The sequence below is a fragment of the Passer domesticus genome, chromosome 3, assembly GCF_036417665.1.
Source record: "Passer domesticus isolate bPasDom1 chromosome 3, bPasDom1.hap1, whole genome shotgun sequence".
Lineage (NCBI taxonomy): Eukaryota > Metazoa > Chordata > Aves > Passeriformes > Passeridae > Passer > Passer domesticus.
In genome coordinates, this window is record NC_087476.1 from 19,711,064 (window position 1) to 19,722,468 (window position 11,405).

The following is an 11,405-nucleotide window of genomic DNA, read 5'->3' on the forward strand; positions in this document are numbered from 1 at the left end:
ACAGCAATAAAACTGTAAGCCTTATGCTGGTATGGCATAGCATAATATATTAAAAAGAATTCTAATGTCTTTTCTCTTTCATCTTTTTTTCATGTTTTCAAAGATAAGCACTGTATGAGATTAATATTAGAATGACAGGGACACTGAATTGAAAATTCATCAGGGCTTTGAAATACCACATTTCAGAATTTACTGAAGGGGTGAGGAAAATAAAACAGGAAATGGCAAATTCGATGCAGTAGAATTTTGAGCTGCAGATATATCTGTATTTAGATTGAAATAATAGGCAAATCTAAGTAGAAATTAATAATAATAATAATAAAGGCCTCCTGAAGGACATTAAAATAATTTATATTATTTAATTGCATTTCTAGAATATATTCACAGAATAATTGGAAGAGTGATAATAATTCAAAGTAATTGAAGAAAACCTTCCAAAGAAATCAGAAATTTATATTGCCTTTGAATAGACAAGTTTGGCTGGAAGGGGTTACAGGTTTCTTAAGAATATATTGTTAATATAGGATACAAGACTAAAGCAATGGTTCAGCCTTCTGCATCATGGAGTCAGTGCTAATTACACCTGCGTCACGGGGACCCTGTGTCAACACTACCCTCTCCTTCTGGTTGATGTATTCATTATTCAGACAGACAAAATGAATGACTTCTCAAAAAATTTCCAGATATATGTTCTTTATAAACTATTTATATTTACTCAGTGAGTGCAATATGTCTCATAAATCAAATTGTATATTGTTTCTTTAGTTAGATGACTGGAACTCTTTAAAAAAGAGAGAATAATAAATGGCAGATAGTAAAGGAAAACAAAAACAAAACATAGGTCATATTTTTGACACACTCTTGTTTATACTTAACTTTGTAAACCTTTAAGGATTTATTAACATTTTCATTAATAAATAACTAGTCATAAATAACAACTAACATGATCTAGTACATAACAGTAAGATATTTCTTTTGTATAATATTAGTGAATTAGTACATCCTGTATTTGACCAATCCAATTTACATACAGAAAATGAAACTTAAATATTCCAAACTTTTAGGCAAATACTGTTAAAACTGTTGTAACTGTGGCATATGAGGAAAGTTTACCATGATAAACAGTGACTATTTTTTGCATTGCAGGTATTTATCATAATTTTTAACTTCTCAAAACTCCACATTTAAAGTTTATAGCACAGGAAGTCTTCCTTAAGATAACTTAACTGGTACATTGGATCAATTAAAAAGTTGACAACGTGATATGTTTGGCATGATTGCTGTTATGTTTTGGAGTTGGGTTTTGATGTTGGATTTGAGTTTTGGCTTGGGTGGTGGGAGGTAGATTGCTTTTTTTTTTTCCTTGAAATGTGAATTCCTGGACTACATAGAATGATTCTTCAGAGCTATTCTCGAATTGCTGGATCAAAAAATAGCACCACTTCCAAAAATGGAATGATTGTAACAAGGAAGGAAAAGTGTATATCTGCAAAATGCAGTTCAAAGATTGAACTCTTCATGGACCAGTCCCTCACAACTTCAGAGATCACTCCTGTTTCCATTCAGCTCTATTTGCTGGCACAGCTGGAGAGGTCAGCCAGTCCTGGGAGGCTCATGATCTTCTAAGAACCGAGCTTTCATTTTGGACAAGAATTGATGCCCACTGATGCGGCAAAAAAGAATCACTTAAATTTTCACATGTACTCTAATAAAACCAGCACTTATTTCTTTTGCTGATTTTCCCTTTGTAACTTCCTGTCATGGACATCCAGCTGTGTCTTCTTCAGGAGAGAGACAAAAGAGAAATTCTGCTAGATATGTTGCTCTCTTTAAAGGGTTAGGAAGCAGATAAATACTGAGATGATAACAGCTACATGAATGCTTACACATACAAATAGGTGATACTTTAAAACTTATATATGATTTTTTTTTTTTATATTTGAGCATAACACTGCTGTTCTTCCCCCTGAGAGTAATAGATTGAAAGAGTTGAGTTCAAATCCTGAATCCAGGGTAGCAGAGCTTTTTGACCTCAGAATAAAATATTAATGCAAGATTTTCAAACTCCAAGCTGTCTGCTAAGCAGACATAAAACTGATCAGAAAATACTAAAAGGATAATCAGGGAAACAAAAATACACTTACTGAATTTCAGAATGCTTCTCAGCTTATAGTAAATTATTCTGCAAATATGTTTACGGGAGACTGAAGATAAAATGAAAATTGCTGCACTGAAATTGTAGCTGAAAAGTGATAGAAAGGATAAAAGAACACTAGATTTGCTGAACTGATGCTTTATTTATGTATTTTCAGAGGAAAATGAGGATGGAGCACAAACAGAGACAGGAATAATATTTCTTGATATAGCCAAGAACTAGGTACTAGACACAGTGTAGATAATAATAGAAATAATGTCAGATATAAGACAGATGACTTTACAATTTTCAGATTTTTGGTTTTCTTTATATATATACATATTTTACTTGTCACTGTCCTTCAAAACCTTCCATAATTTAAATGTGATTAGTATTTTCAGTTGAAATAATGGTCAAATTAAAAATTTTATAAGCAAAGAATTACCATAGATTATATAGATGAGATCTTAATGAAATTTTGAAAAAAATATGAATAGTAAAATTCCAGTTTTGTTATTTGATAGCATTCACTTTTTTTTTTCCCTAGGATCAGAGTAAAACGCATATTCATAAAGACAGTTTAACACAATTCAGTGCAATCTTGGAGCCTTTGAACAAATCATTTGTTGAATTTGAACTGCATCTTATCTTGTCTGAAAATCTACTCTTAACTTATTCTTCTGAAAGATAGCAAGCCCGTGGTTTTGCTATAAACTTTGAGAATAAATATGTAAAATTATAACAGTATCTTCCTACTTATCAGATAGATCAAGAAAACAGAGATTAGTCCCCTTTAAAGGGGTGTATAAGATGCAGAAAATAACTGCTATATAATTTTTTAACTATTTTTTAACTATCTTTTCTCAGCATCTTTTCCCCATTTTGGTTGGTCGGTTTGTTGGTTGGTTGGTTGTGAGATTTTAATTTTTTTTTCTCTGCTAAAATGGAGCATGAAAAATTTACTTTTGGTTGGGGAATAATGTCATGAAATTCAATTTAGGCTTGCCAAAGGAAAATTACTAAAAGTACAGAGCAAATTATGGTTTGATGGTTTCAACTGCCTCATTTTCAGAGAAAAATGTAGAAAAAGGTATGTTATTTAGATCCAAACCAGACCATCCTGCACAGTAAAATCAGACATATGTCTTGTATTATACTTACTGATAAAACAACCTTTTTTTGTTTCTGTTGTAGTACAGCACCACTGATTGTATAGATATTAAATTGTATAGATAATGAAAAAATATCAAACATATATAGGTTAAAAAAATATTCTCCAGAGCTGAATTTCATACTTTATGTATGTATTTTATAAAGTATGTAAAGTATTTCATACTTTATGTGTTAGTTTCTTACATATGTCTTTAGTAATGTAAAGCATAGGTCCAAGAGCTTTGCTAAAACACATTTGAGACATTTTTTATCTGTCATTATCTAGTATAGTGCACCTGCTGTAGCAACTTCAGTATTAAAGGGATATCCCAAAGATGAGAGAGAAGAAGATGGGGAATGTTCAGAGTGTTGGGATTTGTTTTCTGAGTCACCACTTCATGTGATAGAGCCTTGTTTTCCTGGGCTTGGCTGAGGACCTGCCTGCCCATGGGAAAGCAGCATATTAATTCCTTGTTTTACTTTACGTGCACACATGGCTTCCACTTAACTTATTGCACTGTCTTTATCTTGACCCATGAGTTTTGTCACATTTGCTTTTCTGATTCTCTCCCCCATCCCACTATGGTGAGGATAGAGCAGATTGAGGCTGAGTTACCAGCTGGATTGGGGCTGAGTTACCAGCTGGGGTTAACACACCACACCACAGAAAAAAATATTTTATAGCATCCATTCACACAGGGGTTAGAGATTCCTAAAACAGAGAGGCTGAACTCTACGTTTTTGGGGTTTATTTAATGAATTTGTCCAATAATATTCATGTTTCAGAGCCAAAGTTTGTTGATATTAATGCCTGGCTAAAGTGTGTATCTGATCCCTGTCATGACTTCCTGAACTCTGAGAGGAGAAGAGCATTCAGAATCATGGTTTTACCCCTGTGTTGGGATTTGTGTCTTTCCGGTGACCATCTTGGAGTAGCAACATCTGTGGGGATGCTGTATGGTCCCGTGTATGGCAGTGCAAAGTGAGGGGTTACTGTAAGTGCATATATGTGTGGATGCAAACAGATTAGTTGGAGAGCTAATAGAGCTTTTTGTACAGCAACAGGAATTTGAAGGGCAAGAGACAATGTAAAACAGATGCACTTACCTTTTTCTGGGATTGAAGAGCTTAGAGTGTGGACAGGAGTTGTGGAGGACAGTTGAAGTTTCTATAAGGTTCTGTTCCTGTAGAATATCTGAGACAAATTTTAAAAAAAATTATGACAAAGAATAACTTGTTTTATGTTCAAATATTTTATGATTTAGGAAAATACAATATATAATGAAACATGACTATAAAACATTATTATGGCTAAAGAAATATTATATGACTTGTAATCATACAAGTTGCAAAGAAAAAAAAATAGAAAAGCTTTTGATAATGATGAAGACTCCTGAAGATCAGATATGAGAACTACAGATTCTGGATAGTTGTCCAGGTTATCTAAATTCTTAAAGTGTAAGACCTTGCTGAATACATGGTGAAAAAACTTTCCACAAATTCTCATTTCATGTTTGCATAAGCAACATAGTGAACTAGAATTAATTGTGGGATTTTCATTTTGTTTTGTTTTCTTGAAAACTGGTAGAATACAGGGGATGAATAAAAGGTTTAAAATAGTAGATAGATTTGCATTTGAATACTAACAAATGCAGAGCAATAAAGTGAACTTAGAGTACCCTGGATAGCATTAAAGCTCATCAGCAGTCACCAGCTCATAATATTCAGGCTATGGCTGAACAATGTTTAAAGGTTTTTCCAATGCAAAAAACTTGAATTTTATAATGACAGTTATGCTTTACTGTGGATAGAAAATGAAACTCAAAGAGCTGTGTCATTTTAGGCGTGACTGCACAGTGAAACTTTTAGTAAATGTTGACTGTCCAAATTACATGCTTTATTTAACTGAGAAAGAGAGTCAGTAATTTAAACATGTACCTCCTAGTCTTTTATTCAAGTTGATTTTAGTGCAAAGGAGGAAGATATACTTAGGAATAAAGATCAAATTTTGTTATTAATTAAGCACCTAGATTTAGTGCAGGGCTATGGAGTTCTAGTGACTTCTTTTGGCTTACTGTGGGACTTTGAGAAAACACCTAATTTTCCATTCTGCTGCCAGCTTTTCAGCTGAGTTAGATTTAACTGAGATCATGAGAATTTTCACCCCACTTTTTCCAAAAATCCATTAATTCTTTTGGCAGCTCTTCAATGTTCAATGTTCAGTATTTCGTATTATGTCTGGCTCCTAAAACCTGTGAGGAGCCAGACATAATATGAAATGCAGGGAAATCCTGCATCTTTGTGTGAAGAACACTTTATCAAGTGTGGAAATTTAGAAATTGTATTGAAAATTATTTGCTGGAATTTAATCTCAAATCTCTTTTCACAGTTTTCAAAGTAAAGAATTCCATTTAAATAAGTAGTCTAGATTGTTTTGAAAGGGTATTAGGTATGCTATATGACCTTTAAAATGAAAATTTATTTTAATTAGAAGTGTTACAACTTCTTATAAATTATATTTCTCAGTAACATGGCTGATACCCTGCTGTATGATTCATTTTTTATTACTATCTTTAAAGGAAAATGTAAAACAAGCCTAATAAAAACCCCTGATTATTCATATTTAGGAGCTTTGAAATCAAAGTAGAGTCTACGAATGATTTCAAGCCACATAGTGAATACATTAAAATATTTTCATTGTGAACTTCATTGCCAGAAAAGGTCCAAATTTCATTTGATACAAGAGATGAACTATCCTTGCATGATAATACACTCCAATAACTTTCATGACATGCCATATAAACTGGAATATATTTTTATCTAAAATGTTTAAACCAATTTATTTATTTTATATCAGGCCTTGATTAAATTACTAATATTCTTTCATTTTTATAATTGTTTGTTATGATTTAAAAAAGTCTAAGAATGTTCAGCTCTCTTTCTTTTTTTTTTTTCCCCAGGAAAAATAAGCTTGCAGAAGATAAAGGAATGCCAAAACATGTTTAAAGCAAAGTTAATGCTCCATCTCCAGAATCTCTGTCTTTTTTTAATAGCCAAATATTATGCTATATCTGCAGAGAATAAATCACACAGCTGCTCTTTTCTGGACAGTAATCTTTCCTGACAGTTCAACAGGAATACTTTCAGAGAAAGATAGGAAGAATCTTTCTTTTAACTTTCAAAACCTGTTGTGTGCTACAGTCCCAAAAATATATTCTCATCATGCAGAAACAAGGACATGCTACACTTCTAATGCTGTTCAAAGAATTTTTCACTATTTTCATAGCAGATAATACATAATATTATATAGTCCTGCTTGCACACCACATACAATAATATTGCAAATTGGATAAAAATTGTGAGTAAAATGGATAAAAATGTGCCAAAGCTAGTGGCCTGGATTTTGGCAATGAGGAAAATCTCCTTCTTGGCTTAAATGTCTCTCTGTTGCAAGCCAAGTAAAATGCATAATTTTTTTTCTATTGAGTGCAAATGTAATATTCATCCTTTGAATTTGAGGAATGTCCACTGTCATTTCAAGTCCATTAGTATTATATCTTCAATAGAATAATTAAAATAAAATTAGTGAAGAAGTGTGGACAGGAACATATCTCTGTGGACTTCCTATGATGGGATGCATGACGTTTTTTTTCATCACTTTTTAAAGAAAAAAGAATCAGCTGCTATTGAAAAAGGTAGTGCCGACATCAAAATTAACTTTATTGTTGCTGTGAGAATTTAAAAGATTTTTTTTCTGAAGACAGGATTAAAAGTTCTCTGTAATGACAAAATCTTAGCTGTTATTTCATTTTGATTGGTTTTTGGGCTAAGTTGAAAGACGAAAAACTGCTTAAATTTGAATTCTGTTAATAAGAAGAAATTTTTTAAGTCTCACCCTGCACAGAAAACAACTGAAGACAAACTAAGTAGTTGAAGCATCTTTCTTATCACTTCCATGATGTTGCAGATGGTGCCTGCAGTGAATGTGAGACCCATGGGAGATCTACCAGATAGACTGTGCATCATTTCCATTTTAATACCTGGGATACCCTTTCTGTGTGAGAGGTAGGGTTTTGGGCCCTGTGCTGGCAGTCTTCTGGCCCCTTTTTTGATCCATGTGTACCTCTTTGCCCCTGGCACCTGCTTTCCAATGTCTCTGAGCTCTCCTACAGTGAAACATTGCTGATAAGGGCTCTCTTGTGCTCTACAATTCTGAAAAATGAGTGAGATTAGAAATTAAGTGAAATATAGTGGAGAAAAATAAACAAAAGTGGAAAAGGAGTTGGAGAATATAGGCAGCAAGGACAGCAGTGACATATGGCTACACAGCTTTCATAAGAGGCATTGTCCCTGTGTTTGGCTTGGGCAATATTATCAAGGAAACTGTTTCTCTGGGAAGTTTTTATATATTACTGTAATTCACTTGTGGTATGAAACTGTGGATCCTTTTAAAAATATTTCAGTGAAATGATGATAATAATATCTATATGATCTATGAAGCAGTGAACATGTACCAAAAAGGACTGCAGTTAAAGACCAAACATGAATAGGGATACAAGAGACTGATATTACACAACATAGTAAGACCTTTGATGTTTTTTCACATTTGTCACTTTCTCTGCATTTGTCAAACAGAGATATTCAGAAATTAATTTTTTTCTTTCAAAAAAGCTTGTTGACAAGACTATTAATATCTTAACAGCCTCAAACAACATTTCTTTTAAATTGAAATGTGATATGGTATAATAAGTACTCTCTCAACACAGACATTCCACTGCTAAAGCCAGAGCAGGCTGTGCAATTAAAATTGTATTGCTCTTCCTTCAGTATTTCTTGCACCTGATTAGCAGTTCAGCTAGTACTGTGTGACAGGTGAGTTTGTGATGGCTTATGATACTGTGAAGTTGGTGACAGAAAGAAGCCAGATGTAAGTAATGCTGCTTAAGTTCAGCACATCACTTAGCATTTTTCAACTATCTATAGAATCTGAGCAGAATTAGGGATCAGTTTAGGCAGAAATGACATCCTTGATACTTGAGCTTCGCTTGCACATTATTATATGTTTCATATATCAGTGTAATTACTTTCATCTGAGAGGGAAAACCTTCACTGCATCATACAGGCATGCTGTAAAGAGCACATAAATGATGGAAAGGAAGAGCAGCTGATTAATGAAAGAAGTATTGCCTGGGATAAGCAGTATATACAAGCACTAACATGCTATAAGATTACCAAATATTGATTTATATTGGTCCTATTTGCAGAGGTGCTATGTCAGATCTTACTATCCTCAGGAAAGAGGAATGTGTGATAGATATCATAAGCAAGACAATATTTCCTTGTTTTTGTTAACCAAAAATCTAGGGGTTAGAGATGTATACTTCTTTGTAAGCCATGAAGGCAGGTGGATAAAAACTTTGTCAGAGAAGTAGCTTGCAGTTGCTATTCATGTCTTTTATGGGATGCTAAGGGCAAATTTACTCAGAATGATCTTTCCAGTGATTCCGTCCTTCCCCTTTCTCCATTAGGACAAACCAGAACATTATGCAATAGTAAAGCATATGATACCATGGTTTAACAGCAGAAAGGAAAAATTTCTGGTGTCAAAGCTAAAATAAAGCCATAGTAGAGAATGCCCAGCTGGTCACAGAAGGGAAAGTGCAGTGACATGTCTCACCTACCCAGTGAGGGCAGTTGATCCTGCCATTGCCTCTGCCATCCTCTCTATCCAATCTGTAGCTTGGGGAGACACTGAAGAACTGTGAAAAGAGTCCTTTGGCTCCTGGAGGTTGACCATTTCTTCTTCATATTCTGCTTACTTTCCAGTATTTCTCACACCTACAGCCACCAAAAAAAAAATCATTAAGAAAGAAGAGTAACCGTCCTGTTTATCTCACCCCACAAGGCTATTTCAAAACAAGTCTAGGTTGCAAGGGTAACGTGCTAGGGACAAATTTCTGCAGTTGGAGATACCAATACAGGCTCTTGCATTACTACCTTAAACCCTTGCAAAATATGCTGGATCTTTTTTTTTTCAGAACTTTGAACATCTCTGAACATATTCTGCTCTATTGCCTTCCTGCTAATGGGAACAGCAATTAAAGGGAAACTGTGTAGAAAACTGACAAGCACAAGTCACTAGTGCCAAGTGTGGAATGCAGAAAGATTCTCTGGCAAAGTGAAAAAGAGCAATTGGGAAGTGATAGAAAATGGGCAGAGGCAATGAGATATTGTGCAGGAGTTTAGTTTTGGAGATAGGGCATTTGAAAATAACACAGTAGGTAAGAGGAAAACAGGGGGAAGATAACACCTAAATAATACAAATCATGCAGATTACAAACTGGAAATGACAAGAGATTTCATTAATGTTCATCAGCAAGAGGAATCTTAATAGTCTAAGAAAGTAAAAAATATCCAGTCATAACTAATTTTATCCGGAGTTTCTGCATTTCCTTCAGCTATCTTATCACATTTGTCTGTCCTACTTTTAAAACAGCTTAGTTAAGAAATCAGTATACATAGCCTCAACCTTCATTAACAGAGCTATTGATTACCAGTAAATAAAAGAGTTATCAGTTAAGAGTTCATCCATTCTTTGAACTGGTCAGAATTCTAGGAAATACCTGTCTTTTATAGAAAACTGAAAATTCAGTGAAACAAATGCAAAGATCACTGAGTCTTGAAGACAAGGTAAATTTATGCTGTCTCAGGGTGGTGTGCTGCAGAACAGAAATCGGGATTAACTAATTTTGGAACAATAATATGACAGTGTAGCTTGTAAAAGACAATTGCTTTTAACCAGTTTAACTTCAAATATGAAGAAATTACTGAGTATAAATAAATTTTAAAAGTCTTTAGAGAGAAGTAACATATAAATATGCTACAAACCTGTAAACCTCAGATATAAAATCCAGTTTAGCCTGCATTCCACTGAGGTATAGAATACCATAGATGAATGTTCCAGAAGAAGAATAGACTTGGCCACAAATGAATGAAGGTTGACATGTCATTCCATTGCAAAAGGATATCTGAGGGGTAGTAATAGATTATTGGCTGAACAGGGAATCTCTGTATGTTGCTAGTGTGCACAGGATCTTTAGGAGAACAGGAGAACATCAGGAAGAAATAAGCGGTATGCCTTTTTTTGATTACATCACTACAACTATTTCATCCAGTTCTGAAGTCTAAACCTGGAAAGATTAAAGAAAAATGGAAAGGATTTAAAACAGGTAGAAAAAAGAATATGGAAAAAAGTGAGAAAGGAGAAAGAGTAAGAAAAGCCAGTATGTGAACAAAATATTTTCATAGAGAAACATAGAAAAGTCAGGTATCAAAATATTTTGTGAGGAATCTAAAAATGACTGTTGGAGAAATAAGACAGGAATAGAGCTTAGGTGCTGGCAAGGTTATCCCTGAGTGATAACCCCTATGGCCCCTGGCAGGGAAGGACTACTGTGCCAGAAGGACAGTTGTTGTGAGGAGCATGGTACTCCTTGTATCTACATGTTCCTTAATATGAAAAAGGGCCTTCCAACAAGGGATAGCACTAGAGTGATAAAACAAGGCAGTACTAAAGAGAAATAGGGCATAGCTTCTAATATTGGCCAATATTAAACACAACTTGACCTACATGGGTGATCACAGAGATTAATTTTGTAGCAATTACAATTCATTAAAGAATAATGAAACAGTAACCCAGTAATCAGGTTGCAGGTGGTCAAAAAAATGAGATAATTCTTCAAGATAACTATGACAAAAGTTCATATGTGTGTTCTTTTAGGCTGTGGCAAATAAAAGAAAATTGATCTCTCATATTTCTGCTTTGCTATGTTAATGACTAGAAGTATAGTAATATTTTCTTTGATTAGATGTGAATAACTTTGGGAGAGCATATAAGGAACTAATATTAGATGGAATGGGATAATAAAACACACGTGCTGGGAAAAATGTGTTTTCTCCTACCTTGTTTAATCCTTACTATTGAAGAAAGGAACATTGCGGGAATTAAATAAAAAATTTTGTCCCTAAAATTATTTTCATTGACCTCTGTAATGGTCTTTGTCTTCTTGTATCTTTGCCAATGAGATGTCATCACTGGTAGATGCTCTGGCATCTAAGT

General features: G+C 34.0%; 1 long non-coding RNA gene across 1 annotated transcript; it reads right to left on the minus strand.

Moving 5' to 3' along the window:
- Positions 1–1,008: 1,008 nt before the first annotated feature.
- LOC135297940 (uncharacterized) lies at positions 1,009–10,479 on the minus strand. Its single transcript, XR_010359879.1, has 6 exons — positions 10,175–10,479; positions 8,968–9,124; positions 7,327–7,498; positions 4,394–4,481; positions 2,145–2,242; positions 1,009–1,781 (listed from the first exon to the last, which is right to left on the minus strand). It is a non-coding gene; the product is annotated as an uncharacterized LOC135297940 (long non-coding RNA).
- Positions 10,480–11,405: the final 926 nt, after the last annotated feature.